Source organism: Apteryx rowi, unplaced genomic scaffold (genome assembly GCF_003343035.1).
Source record: "Apteryx rowi isolate R43461 unplaced genomic scaffold, aptRow1 scaffold_656, whole genome shotgun sequence".
Classification (NCBI taxonomy): Eukaryota; Metazoa; Chordata; class Aves; order Apterygiformes; family Apterygidae; genus Apteryx; species Apteryx rowi.
In genome coordinates, this window is record NW_020450934.1 from 221,581 (window position 1) to 236,979 (window position 15,399).

At 35.8% G+C, this 15,399-nt stretch overlaps 1 protein-coding gene across 1 annotated transcript in view; it reads left to right on the top strand.

The window, feature by feature from the left end:
* Positions 1 to 15,399, top strand: part of CDH7 (cadherin 7) — a 71,600-nt gene that overhangs the window by 3,209 nt on the left and 52,992 nt on the right. The window lies entirely within an intron of this gene.

Genomic DNA, 15,399 nt, shown 5'->3' on the forward strand with positions numbered 1-15,399 from the left:
TTTTTTTTTTTTTTTTTTTTTTTTTTTTTTTTTTTTTTGTTAAGTAGGTCTTTTTTCTCCATGGTGCACACTTTAATCATCCAGGATTCAATCCTGACTAATTCTGAGTGTCTCCAGGGAGGGGTTTGGCATATAACCAGACCACAGACTGAATCATATACACTTTCTTTCTATCTGTCAGCATAGCATATGTTCAGTTCCTTTAAAGGGATGAAGCATTTAAGTATTTAGCCCATTTACCTGTCCAAATAGGAACTGCTATATTCCAGATATGACGTGGGAGATGAGGCAGTTGACTATGATGCTAATTTACTTGAAAGCATAAGTGTCTTCCGTTTTCTGGAAAACGTTTACCATTGCTCTGGAATATGTTGTTTAAAATGCCTTACTGTGTATTTTCCATATAAATGACTTTAATGGAATCTATTTGGCATAAAAATAACAATACAGCACAGTTTTAAATGATTCAATACATATTTAAAATTAGAAAAAAGTGCATGGCATTATAGTGAATATATGAAAACCTGTATGCAATCACATAATTAAAGTCTGTATGTGCRAAAAGGGGCACAGTTAAAGCTATGTAGGCAACCATAGCTTTTTTTTTTCTTTATCTTTCTTATTTTTGTTACATAACTATGCAGCCATCTTTTTTTTAGTTTTACAGGTGTTCTGCTGTAAGAACATCAGTCTCATCAAAAGTATTGTAATGATACAAAAATATCAGCCATCCATCCTTTTCTTTTTCTTAAAACAAACAAACATATAAAAGGAGCCCCCAGATAAACCTGAAGCAGTGAAACAAGGCTGTGAACTCCATGTGAGCATCCTGACCGATGGCTGGCTTCACTGTTTTCTTTTAGATTCAGACCAAGCCTTCCTTTCCGGGACTCTAAATTTAGGGATAGTTGAAGACAGGGACAGTTTCAAGCACTCTGTCTGCTGAATTCAACTCTATTCTTTACTGAAACCTCACTAAAATCTGAAGGACTCTGAAAATAAAAGAGAAAAAGAAATAGGCTTAATTGAGCAGAAAGACAAAAACTTGATATCTAACTTTCAGAGGCTCAGTGGTACTGCACAAAAGTAATATTCAGAACTTCTAAGGTGCCCTGCATGTAACTGCTGTCTATAATGCTTGTGTGGGGAAGGCAGGCATAAATCTGAACCTATATTTTCTAGATGGTAAAATAAGTAAAAAAGATTAAATGAGTGGACTAAGACCATGCAGTTTGTTAGAGCTCAGAGTCATTGCCTTCCAATCCCATTTTACCTGCCCCTTTGTTTTCCTTCTAACTATTTTAAGCTAATAAGAGTTGTTGGACTCAATTTTCAAACATGGGCCAAAGTGCATAAAAGGTAGTATTTGCATTATTATCTTCTAAATTCTACAGTATGAGAGAAGCATAAACAATGCAGTGAACTTAAGCATTGCCTAGAAAATTGGTGGATTTAAGAGATTTTTACAGATTTGCACCAAGACAGTGTGGGAAAAGGGCTTTACAAGCAGCAAAATGACACAATTTTTTAAAGAGGTCAGTGAATGTGTCAAAGGGGTGACAGAATTATTCACATATGATATCTATCTATTGTGTAACTTTAAACCAAGCCATACAGGCATGGTGAGAAACAGAGCTCTTTTTCTGGATCATAGCCTGCCGCTTTCAGACGTGGCTGGTGACTTTTTGACTGACTTGGATAATAAGTGCCTTTGCTAAAATACTTTAAAGCAGTGAATACTGTGGAAGTGCTAGCCGCTGAGTCAAACTCTGACCAATACGCTGGAGTATCAGCGACTGAAAAACTGGGGGAACGTCATCTGTGAATGAAAGAGCTGAGGATCCCTGAATAAAAATAAGTCCAAATAGCTTTTCATCTCTTCAGAAGCTGCAGTACAGCAGTTTTACTGACACTTTGGGAAGTGGAGAGGAGCTGTGGGAAAATTGTGAAGCCTAAATGTAGGTAAAAGAGGCTAGGGTGTATCATTTACAGATAACTGAGCAGGAGGCCAGGTAGGTCCTCTGTGACCCTCTGGAGAGCTCTGTCTCCTCTGACTGCGGGGAAACCCGTGGAGACTCGCTTTCTGTGCCCAAAGCCAGCCTCGGGAGTCTCTCCCCTCCTAACACCCTGCCTAAGATAAATGCCTTTGCTCACATTTCCTCGGTCTGAAACTGCAACTAAACACCCCACCGAGAGTAGTTATAGCTCTGCAGAGAAATATTTTGTGTTTTTGCCCAAATATTAAAAAAAAAGAAGTCCTAATCTTTCTTTGTAGACACTGTAAAAAACAAACGCAGAATAATAAACTTCCTTTTTTATTTTTTTCTATTTATTTTATATTTACTTTTAGCATAATTTGCCAAGCACTGTTGTTTTATACACTCMCAAAATGATGTTTCTGAGGCTGAAAAAGCAAATCTGCTGTGTTTATGATATTTATCCCTCTCAAGAACTCTTTATTGTTCTGTTCTATGAAAATTGATAACAGTTGACCTTTTAAGTAAAATGGGACATGTCATTCCTGTCAATAATATTCCATCATGAGTGCTGTAAATGAAATGAATGAACAAGAGAGTCAGGTCCTGCTCAGCCGCTTTGTGGATTTCAGCGGCCTTGGTGAAGGGACACCTTAACTGTTTGCACAAAAAGTTATGTGAATTTACCATCTCAGCTGGTACTAACAGTCACTAGTAACACAGACTTTTCTTCATTGGACAGTCACTGTGGGTTTTGCATTATTCTGTGTTTTACTTTATTTGGATTACCCTGAATAACTGACAGCTGATTGAGAATCTGAATGCTTCCTATTTAGCATATAGGTCTAAGGTATCTCTGGGGAGAACTAAGATTTAAGGCACACAGGAAAAATAATCTGAAGGGATAACCCAAAATATACTGCTTTTTCCTGGTTGATTTCATTAGCCTGTGCAGCTAGGTCTAATTTCTTCTTTTCTTCTTTTTAGGAAGTCGTCTTCCTGCTCATAGTTGAATGAATACAGAAATAGGTTTTATGCAAGGGATTTAAAGTGATGACAATTTCACATGCTCAAGCACTAAAAGACAATTTATATGTAATTTCATTATTAGAAGCAATAATAGAGTTGAGAGACTTATGGTTGGATACTGAACCAGGACATGTAGCTTTTTGATCTTTTAGTATAATACAGAACATTGATCCTTAACATGTGGCATTACAGAAGAGGAAGGTTAGTGAAGGTGATGACAACCGCCGTAAATTAAGTACCCCTCATCACAGCTTTTTATTCAATGGCACAGCTATGTTATTTATATAATCTTGTAATGTCAGTTCTGTATTTCAGTAGACCAATAGGCTCTACCTGCAGTGCTCTGCTCTGAATTTCTTTTGGGCATTATTTAAAACTATATTTTATGGGTCTCATGACAAAATAGAAAAGCAAGAATAAAAGCTAATTTTGCAACGATATGTAGATGCAAGTCTCCTGCATGCTTGACTTGTTATCAGAAAATGCTTTCTTTTCACGAGAGCATGAGGTGATTTACAATTTTTATGTTAGTCAAGCCCATGCTGCTTCAGCTGACTCTCTCTCTCTCTCTCTCTCTCTCTCATTAAAAAAAAAAAAAAAAAAAAAAAAAAAGTTCCTTCTCCTTTTCATCTGCTGGCTTGTTTTTAGTCCTCTACTGCTTGCTATTGGCTGTCACTCATTATCCTTATATTATACGTCTGTCCCCTAGTCCTACAGCTGCAGATTAATGATGTTGGAAATACAGAATTGTAAAGCTGGGACTACCAAGAGTTATCAGTATTTGCATTATTCCAGTGCCAAAGAAGTCCACTCATAAATCAAATCCTGACTGTGCTAGGCACAATGCTAGCAAGCACAGTTCCTGCCCTGAGATTAGAAGACAAGAGGCAATAGAGGATTCATGAGAAATGACAAGAGAATTCAAATATGAAGACATTAAATAACATGATAAACACAGCTTGAGAAACTATTGTTCTTTGCTATGAACACAGAATATTATTTGTTCTATAAAGAGAAACCCACAGCATTTTAAAGACCATGGACAGGGAGGCCTTTCTTGCCTTTATTTCCCATCCTTTTATGGATAACAAGTTTCTTGAAATGCCTAAGTACAGATCTATTTGACATCTGTTAGTATGAGACCATTTGCTTAAAAGTCCTCTTCCAGGCTGGAGAAGAGAAGGAAAATCTTTCTTTTGCTTTCAAAAGATCAAACCATATGTGCTTTAAAGTTTTGCATCTTTTGTACAGTCTGATATCACACTATCTTTTCCGTGTTGTTGGGGTTTTTTTTCCTTATACCTGTACTGTTTGACACAAATGTCTATCTACAGTCCTATCAGGCATTCTTTCCATGTATTTAGCATTTTTCAGGTGTTGCAATCTAAAAGTGCTGCCATATCTATTGCCGCCTTATTGGAATTCTTCTGCTGAATTTCTTCTTTGCAGCATTGATCTTTAAATTTCACAGTGGACTTCTTCTCAGAGTTCCTTGTCCCATTTAAGTAATCATTTAATAAAAACAGGACTCGTGTAAGTATGCCTATTTTTCAGTAGTGGTTTTTAACAGTTAAGTGGAGCATCTGGACAACATATTTAGAGATCCTGAAAAATCAGGGAATGTTTCTTTCTGGTCCAGTAAGTTGGCTTTACATTAAAAATACTGGTGATTTGTGCTGGCAAATCCCTGCAGTATAATCTATACCTCTTTTTCTCTCAGTGTTATGCATTTCCCTGGAAGAAGTGGCTGACCTGAATATTAATGGTGGAAATGCTGAAAGAAGAAAGACATTAAGACACTAGGTTGCCTACTTCTGTCAGAATAATTATCACCTATCTTATGCTTCTAGTGTCGTCTTTGTTACTTTTGCATTGGATGAGATGCTTATTACAGTGTAAATCAGGGACATTTAACTCTTAGAAAAAGTAGTTTAGCCTATTCTGTGGGGAGAACTCTGGTTCTGTCCTGACTGTTCAAATGGTGGTCATGGGTGTGAGTACCAGACCCCAGCACTGGCAGGAGTCTGAGGAGGTCCTTGATGCTTATGCTTGCATAGCTCAAAGGCTGAAATACAGAGGCTCAGCAAGTTAAAAATAGTTTCTATTTTTATATGAAATTAAAAATATATTGTCAACACCTAACTGTAGGTCACTTTACCTTAGAACATATATGGGAAACATCTCAGCTTTCCCAGTGCCCAGAAGCACATGGTTTTATCAAGACATGTTAATCTCAGCCCCAAAGTCTCACTTATACTTTATTCCAGGACCATTATAACAGAATTTTATTTGCTCGTTCAAGAGAGGGAATATATTTCTCCCCCATTTAATACTTTTAATGTGTATTTGAACAGATTTTACATTCAGAGCTTTCTTGTAGTTTTTGGCTGGTTTGTATCAAATGGAGCCTAATATTTATTTTTGTCTTATTCAGTTGTTCAGGAGGAAATGAGAAGGGATGTGACACCCTTACAATTTCTTGATATGAAAGAAAGAGTTACTTTTAAGCTCAGGAAAATGAGTGGCCTATCTCCCCTAAAGACACTGCAAGTGAAACGGGCAGTCTTTGGTACATATTATGGTTGGTAGCTAATATTAATTCATTATGTTACATGTGGATTACCAACAGCTGCAAATCTTCTTCCAGTTTCACAAACTTAAAAGATCAGACATGATTTTGTTACAGTAGCATTGTACTCTAATGGTAATATTTTGCATTGGTTTCATTTGAAAGAAAGAGAAAGCATACAGATAAATCAAATTAGCAGCAGTATTTTTGCTGAACCTTTGACATTGAGGAAAAAGTACACTGAGTAAATGTGCCGTTACTATGCTACATTCTGAGAAATCTGGGAGGATATGATTGTAGAAAATACATATTTTATTTTGACTGGAGACTTTGATAAAAGTATGCAACAAAATTTCTTAATTAATGTTCATCAACTTCATTACTTAATGTTTTTTTTCCAAATGCTCAAAAGATAGAAACTAATAATTGCTCTTGCATCACAATTATAATATTAAATTTTTGGTTTATACATTCCCATGATACTAACTGCTTTCTGTTAGTTATATTGCATTCAGTACATTCCACTTTATAATTTAAATGATATAAAATATTTGTCTTGATTATTAATTATTTTATTTGAGTAGAAAGAAAAAATACAGCACTTGCTACTGTGTGTTTCTCATATTCATTACTAAGAGAAAATCAGTTTAGACAAGTAAAAGAAGACAGTGATGCTTCTACATTAGCATTTTTGCTTGGATCAGCAGTGTGCTCTTGAAGTGAATCTCTTAGTTGCTTCCACTTACCACCCTTCAGCGTGCATTGTGGAGTGGGATCTGAACAGGCAAGCTAGATTCCAGTTAGCTAAGACTAAATCAAAACATGTGATCCAGAAGTACATCTGCTGTGCTCCCACCTGCTAATGGGACCCAGCTATTGCTACTCTAAAGTAAAGCCCTAGAACACATAGTGTGGACATCGGATTTTCAACAGCAGTTGTTTCATTCCATATATCCCTCCCTCCCTTCATTCTGTATATCCTTATCTCATCAAACTACTTGCTAATGTAGAGTTAGCCAACGAAGAAGCTCTACTGACAACAGAAGAACTTGTTGTGAAAAGATATCAATCACCAAAATTTCATAAATAAATTCAGTGTAAAACAAAAATGCTCATAAAACTATATCATGTATTTAGGATTAATTCTTACAGAAGTTTGTGACTCAGCTTAAAAATTAGTACCATGAATAGTTCCTTCCATATTCAAGTACTTCACAGTATTCCCTGGTGTCACAGGCTCGTGCCACTGCAAAAGGAATATTGTTCTATACATGGTGTAAACAGCACTGTAGTAGCACTGTATAAATCATGAACAATACATAGAAGAATAAACATTTTATATTTCAGATAAATAGGAATGCCAGGACAAACATAATTCATTTGCATGTAATACTTAATGCACATTTCTCCAAGTACCTGAAAACACATAATATGCCTCATTGGCTCAGGCAATGTCTCTGTTTTTCGGAAATCTGCCCTGAGGAGAAGGTAGTTTTAAATATTTGAGAAGAAGACAAAAGTTTTTTAGTGTATGTWATCTATTAAGATGTGTAGTTCATGGAGTAATTGAAGATTTAATCCAGAATCTTGAGATGATCAGGTTTATCGACCCTAGTAGAGTATTTGAGAATATTAATTTTGGAATATAACTATTTGGACATTTTTAAAATTGGATTTTTAACTGATATTTTATTCTGTAGGCTATTAAATGAGGAATTCTGAGGATTGGCTGACAACTGGTGACAACATATTCCACTTTTTAACAGTGGAAAAACCAATACCTTCCTTTCCTGTAGTAATTTGTTCCATATGTTCTTAGAGACCTGCTTTATGGTGATTCATATGGGTGAATAGGATACATGTTGGGAACTGCTAAGAACAATCCAGCATGAAGTTCTACCTAGACTGTTTTTTTTTTTTTTGATCCTTTTCTGAATTTAAAGGAGTAAGTCTAACTCAGCATTTGCTAAGTGGTGTAAGGAGATTTTGCTGCATGAATTGCTTGAAATATTACCATAGTCATATTGTCTCATTTACTGTTCCTATTTCTGTAAATCAGGAGAAATTGCATTGAGGACTATAGAGACATGCAATTTTGTTGCTGTAGAGTCAGTGAAAGAAGAATTAGGCCTACAAAGTTATTTTCCATTTGAAATGCTTCCAAAAATATGGAAAATTTGGTATTTGGATACATGTGTAAGGATGACAAGCTTCTGAAATATTTCATACTGAAGTACCAAATTGTAATCCTGCTGACTAGACAATCAATTTTTTTTTTTTTCTTACAAGGTAGACAGCTGCCGTATGAGGAAAAGTTTAGCTTGTTATTCCATAACAATGAAAAGTTTTCAGTCACAGCTGGGAAAAGCAGATGGTCATTCCTTAAGTTTCCATAATCACAGTATAAATGGGATGCCATAAATTAGTAGAGTGCTTAACTTGTCCTCCTCATACAATTTACACACATTATATGTGAAGAGTAGACATATGGGAAAGTGCTTGACATATTTTTATGTTTTCTTTTTAACTTGCAAGGTTATAATGCTGCATAACGTTTATATGAAAAACTGTTAAACAACTCCTCTTTCTCCTGCATGTTTATAATCTTCATATATATGTGGACTGTTATCCACCCCTCCCATCTCCTCCCCTTTACCACTTAGCTGCTGCTTAGGCAAGCAATGCATATTTCACTCTTTTAATTTTTCCTCATTAGTCAGTTATCCAGCCCTGTGTTCCTCTTTATTGCTCTCTATTGCCCGCCATCAATTTTTCAATATCTTCCCGATAATAAAAAGCCCAGAAAAAAAGGACCATATTATGGCTTCAGCTAAACAGGAAACAAGCAGAGAGAAACTATTTCCTGTCTCATTGTATGATTCAAACTGCACAATTCAAATTTATTTGTTTCTTTGCACTACTACTCTGAGGATCTTCCAGCCTTGCTGCTTTTCTGTTTTTTTCTCTCTGCTGAATTAAGTGAACTCCTAAGTTGATGTGAATCCCTCTTGAAGTATTTGGAAAGCAATGTTGTTTCAGTTTATCTGTTTGACTGTTTAAGTGAATGGAGCCAGGTCAAAGGAGGCTTTACAGAGGAAATCAGTGGGAAGTGGAATGATAGCAATGATGAAATATATACATAAATGTGTACAATGGAGGAACCATTAATTTAGGAATAATTCCCACTTGGAGTGAAATGGGTACTCAGTTCAGATTTATCTTATGATCAAAAGAAATGGTAAAGTCTCTAGCCTTAAATAGTTTGGTACAGGCAGAAAGGAGATTGAAACAATTCAAGAGGAGAAAACGTGTCTCTGAGAGTGAGCAAGAGAAACACAGGGACCATGATACAGCAATGCGCTATGTTTTTCTCAGTCCAGAGCTGTATGTAACTAAGCTAAAAGGGCTTGACAAAGCAATCAAGGAAAATATTTTTTTAGATTTATGTATTATAAGCATAAGTATATGTCTTTCTTCACTTTGCTCTTTGCTAAGTGTGCTACATACCTGTACAAAGGGCATGCATTGTATTAATTCATTTCAATCCATGACACAAGGTTTCTGCAATGAGGGCCTCATAGGTACCAAAGGTAGCTGACAGAGTTATGTTAACATAGATGGGAAGGAAGGGGAGCTAACCAGAGATTCATTTGCACCCATTTTTGAGAAATATGCAGAAGGCTAGCTCAGCTAAGTAGGAGATGCTGTTAAAAGGGACAAAAAGGTAAGCAAAGTTCATTTGTGATAGAAAGAGGGAGATGTTGTGTACAACATGGTAGTCTGTGATACATGACAGCAGCAAAAATAAATATAATCAAGAAAAAAACTAGTGGAAAAGTGATTTTATATTCCATTTCTGGGAACAGGGCAGCAAAGGATAGAAAAGGAAAGATGTAAATATTTCTTATAAAACATTAATTGAGATGGCCATAAAATTCAGAATTCGACCCAAAGAAGCCTAAAACATGAGCACTGTGACAAAAAACCAAACCAAAACAAAACACAGAAAAGAAAACACAGAAAAGAAAAACATTTCATAGGTATAGGTTGCAAGAATTACTGGGTCAAACAAGTTAGAGCGAGGATAAATAAGGAGAAACACGCATATGTGGGTGAGCCCAAGCAAGACTGAGCTCTCAGCATATGGAAAGAAGGATGAGAGTATGTGTAGCCAGCAGCGCAGCAACTGGGCCATGTCCAGACTGTTTCCAAATTAAGAGCTGAAAATCAAAAGAATTAATACTCTGGTGTACCACTAAGGAAGGCAGCCTGCATTCTGTGAAGTAAATTTGTGGTTGGAGCGAAGGGAATGAAAATATGATAGTCCTAGGTTTTCTAGGGCTTTCAGAACCTCAGTAGCCACTTTCCCTCTTAGAATGATACTTTGTCATTCATCATTTCATGTTGCTGTATTTCCTTCAATCTATCTGCAGGCTATGTGAGAATGTTTTCCTGAAGACTTGTTTCAATATGTTGTCAAGATTAGATTTTGCTCCATACTGTATAAGCCACAATATCACATGCAACACTTTCCCTTTATCTAATATTTTAATAGCTAGATATAGGTAGGAGATAATGRTCCATTCTACTGGCTAGATGGCAAAATTCCCTGCCTAGAAGCTTTTTGCCAATTTATTTCTTCAAGCACAAAATTATATCGATGACTGCTTTTCAGGTGGGATGGTGCAGACTGACAGTTCAGATGCTTTGTCTTGCTTCCAAAATGTCCTCCAAGCAGGCAATAAGACTCTGGAAGACAGATTGATAGGATGTCCGTCCTGATGACAGATCCTTCTGAGACCTTTAGCACTATAAGGGTCTGTATCTCCAGGCTAAACCAAAAATCTGAGGCAATTAGCTCTGTGTCTAAAATAATCTTGTCTTCTGTGTATTAGATACAAAGGCTCACCTTTGACTTCTCACAGATTTTATCTGTGGTTGGTGCAATCCTTAAGCTGTAAAGAACATTTGGGAACACAGTGTTGAACTGTAGCAGGTTGTGGATCAGAGTCAATTCTCTGGAAAATTAGCTCTTAGGGTAATTAGCAAGATACAAGAGAAATATGCTGCAGCCAAACCATCAAGTTTAGAAGAATAAGGCTTATTACAATGAATGAAGTAATCAGCAATCTTATAAATTTTCTTCGAGTCCAGCGTTCTGGCACCTGTCAATAACCTTTGCTGGTAATAGAACTCAGACAGACCTGCTGTAGAACTCAGGTAGAACTGCCACTGTAGACAGTAATGGGCTGACTTCCCCCCACCCCCGTGATTAGTCTGATCTGTTGGAAATATGGATATAAGTGATGATGAATCGTATGTTCAACACTTTCTTAATCTGTTCTCAAAATCAGATTCTACTTTTGGGTTCGTTGGTGGCAACAGAAGTAATGCAATAAAATAAGATAGTTTTTTTTTTTAAACTCTAAAGCATTAAGATACTGTTTAATAGTGTTTAGTAGAGAATATCATTATATTTGAAGTGAATTTTTGGAAGGCAAACTAGCAGAGTTGTTCTGTTCTTCCTTCTTCCGAAACTGTGTGCCCCAATAATCAACAGACCCAAAACCCTTCCTGATGTTGTGCTGTAATGTTGAGCTCAAGGAAAACATTTGATGCTATTAACTTTTTATCTTAGCTGATCGTTTAAATACCTCCAGGTTGGAGTGTGGCACTGTCAGAAAGAGAGGCAGATTGTGGCATGGGAAATGCAGCTTAAGATCATGAGTATTCACGTTGGCACTAAGAAACCCTGAGCGTCTTGACTAAATGCAGTACAACAGTTTAATATGTATTTGTTTGTTTACAGAGTAGCAGAAAATTTGCTCTTAAAAGTGACTGTATAAAATTATACCTAGTTGCCCAGTAGATGAATTCCATGTGCGAGTCATACCTGCCTGTTCTGGTGATATATATATTTTTTTCCTACTTATTATTTCTATTGGTCCTGCTGAGCTTAGCAGAGCTGAGAGACAGCACACTGCATTCTATTATTTCTTGAGCGTCATCCACAGAATTGTTTGTTATGTTCCACTGAGTTACACCTGCGCAACCCAGTTGCAAGCTATGGGACCATACATTTTTACAATGAGAATAGACTCTGAAGATAACAGGGGTTTTACTTATGCAACTAGAGGCATAATGTGTCTTGTGGAATGCTTATTACTAGTGACAATGCATGAGAATGATAGAGCTTGTCTTTACAAGACTCAGCCAAGTTGCAACGCAAGCAGCTTACTTTTTCACTTGTCCACTGAGTCCGTTTGAAATGCAAATCACGGGAAAACATTGCTGTTTTTATACTACCAATTTTCAGTACACAGGACATTAATAGAAAGACTGATTACTATCTTAATGACATTTTTATGATCAGATTGGTCTACTTGGTTAATGCAGTTTGTTTTTTGACAGTTGACATTTAATTCAGTAGATTTGCTGTTGGACAACCACTCTCCTCCTTGTACCACTATTTGTGTGTATGTATGGATGCAACACAGCTCTATTACTGAACTAGCMCACCTTCTTTGACAAGAATTGAAGAATTTAATAGTGCATTCTTGTTTCTTTATCCTCTTATCTAGCTGTTGTTTTGGTCTTTCAACTTTTCACCTGTGTTATAAGTAGCTGCAGAGCAGACTGAATATCCATATCCAATGCTGTCATTAGCATTGATCGTTGGCTTTCTCTTACCTTTTGTGGAAAGCATGATTTAGGGTTTCTCAAATATTCCTCACTGAAAACAAACAAAAACCCCCAAATCTTTCTGCCTTTTCATAAATCTTATTGATCAAATATGAATAGAAATTAATGGAAAAAAACAAAACAGGAAGAAGCAATAAAAAGGATGAATGTAGGAAAAAAATGAGCCAGCCAGGAAACAAGCCAACCAAAAACTCCCAGAACAGGGAATCTGTAGGACCATGAGGAAGACAAAGGATTCACTAGTTAAGAATGTTAGGAATAGAGTAATGTTGAAGAAAAACGTTGGCTTTTGAAGGTCTATATAAATTAGAGACAGGATGGGAATATAAATTCCAGCTGTGAATTGCAAGTGAAGACATTAAGCAAAATTTTCTGTTTACTTCAGAATGCTTATTTTTAATTATATTTGAAGTCTATACATCCTTGATCTTCATTAGTTTGACTAATCTGCTTGTGATTGTTGTTTGAGGAAGCTTTTATTTATTTGTGTTATTTTCACAAGCTAGATCTCATTTATTCAGAAGTACTTTAATTTCTGAATAAATTACCTTGGTATCTAAGAAGTACTACCGTAATTTGAACATTTTTGAATGGAAAAGGGGACAGAAAAATAACACAAATAAGAGATTTCTTTTTCATGTGCAGAAACATTATTATTTGAAAAAATATTTATTGATTTTTAAAATAACTTTTTTCCTTCTGAAAATTGTAAAACTTTAAAAATATCTATCAATGTATGAGGTCTGGAACTTTAAGAATGGAGAAATAATTAATTATTTGCTCTTCTTTAAAAATATAGGAGAAGGTCTTCAATGAATGTAAATGCTCTGTCCTTGTAGTCCACAGACCTGTGCTGATTTACGCAAACTGTAGAGACTTATAGATTTTCTCTATGGGGCAATACTTATCACAGTTTGTTAAATGGTTGTTTTAAAGGATCCCACAGAATATGTAAGATAAAAGTGAAAATGTTTTAAGTGTAAAGTTCTGAACATTACAATTGGTGACAGAAGGCCAATCAATGAGACAGTAATCCTATAAAAATACAGAAAGATCAGATTGCTTGTAGAATTAGAATTACTTTAATATGGATGCATGGAAGGGGATAGCAAAGGAGCTGGAAACATTCCATCTGCTTTGTCTAAAAAGTGATTAGATTGTGATCACTTAGTCCAAGAGGATAGAAATGATAYACAATTCTGCCAGAACAAGACATGCAAATTGGATCAATTAAGCTTTGAGAGCACTCAGACAATCTGGTAGAGAAGTTTACATGCTGTGTCAAGTGAAATTTAGCAAAGATCTGTCTTGAATGCTGGGGGCAAGTATTACAGGGATTTAAACTTTAATCTCCAAGAATGATACGTTGTTTTCAGATTTGGTTATAAAAAGAAAATGATCAGATACTGTAATAAAAAAGTCCTTTAGGAAATGTTTGATGGTATACACAAGAAATATGACAGAAATTAGTAGCACGAATCTTAGCTCAAATATTTGAGGTAGATGAGAGTAAATTCAAATGATTGATCTTGTTTGCAGTTAATGGAATAAATAATGTTAATAACTCATTTACCTTCAGATTGACCACAGAACTTAAGAAATGGGGAGTATTCTTATAAGGAACTCATTGTCTGCTCTATTTTTACTGAATGGTAGTTCACTCAGAAGGGAAGCAATATGAAAATGATCATTAGATAAAAGTGCTCTAATTTCATCAGGGACCTTCTATGAATTCAAATTATGTACACTGTGCAAAACCTTTTGTAATTGCAAAAAGACATATTGTATCAGATAATCAGAGAGCTCTTCATGTAAAGCCAGACTTCTCACTATATGTGAAGTACTGGAACCTTCAGAAATGAGTTTCTGAACGAAAAGTTTGAACACTTTCAGTAGAATCCAGATGGCTTTCAGAATTAGTAACAGGTCTGAGCAATTTGAATTTTAATGTAGATTCAGCAAGCACACAGGACCAATGTAGAATAACACCTGCCATTCAGTAATTTCTCATCGTTTGGTCATTGATGGGCCATAAATTGGTTATGTCACCAGCATTTAATGGCAGTGACTAAGAATCACAGCAAGAATGTTGCAAAAACGAAGAATACACAACCCCCCCCTCCCCCCCCCCCCGGTATTAGTGTTGTAGATGCCAAAAGTCATATCTATGGCTTTTTTTAGAAAAATGATGAGTGAATTTCTATTTTAATCCAGAATATCTTCACTCATCRTTTTAAATGTCAAAATATGTTTTAAGGAAACAAGGTGTAATGACTGCATATGAATGTGATGAAATTGTCTGTATTAAACACTCCTCGTACTGACCAAAATAAGAAAAGGAACAATAAAAGCACTGCCCTTCATATACAGCTGTTAAAATCCTTCTAAGCTAGTAGGATTTATATGCAATTAACCTAGTATCGTACAGGCAGTTTGGCAAACCGCAAGGCAGTTTGGTTTGGTTTTGAAATACTAATGCGTTATCATCCCCCCACCCCAAATGTTTTCTGAAAAGCAACACAAAACACAGGCATTAAAGGCATTTCTTTCCATGCTTTTAATCCTATGGAATAAAAAAATGCCTCTCAAAATATGAATTACTACCTGGAGAGCAGTCTGGTTATATCTGGAGGCTCTGATAGACCTGCAAATTTTAATGATAAGAAAAAAAAATTAAGAAGAAACCAAACCTTTTAAAGCATTTATTCACAAGGGATAACTTTAAATGATCTGAACAATTTAAGACAGACTTTCAAACATCTGTATTTACTGTGCATGCCCTACTTTAGCTTGTTCTGAATGCTGAACACCTACAGTGTGAATTTATGCAATGGAATCACTTAAGCTTTTAATATTGCTTCTTATAGTTGGTCTGTGTGATGCACATTGCTGCTCATTAATGTACCCTTCCTTTGCGCAGGCATTAAGACTGTAGTTCAGAAAGGTGTTTAGGCATGTGCTTTGCATTAGGTACCCACTTTGGTGAGTGTTAAGCAAGTCTCAAGAGCCAGAGAAGCATAAAACACAGATTTAGTTTGATGTAACACAGGGTTAAATTTTCTTACTCTTAGGAGTAAATTTTGAACAGTGGCCTGTTAATTAACCAACCAGTATATATGGATT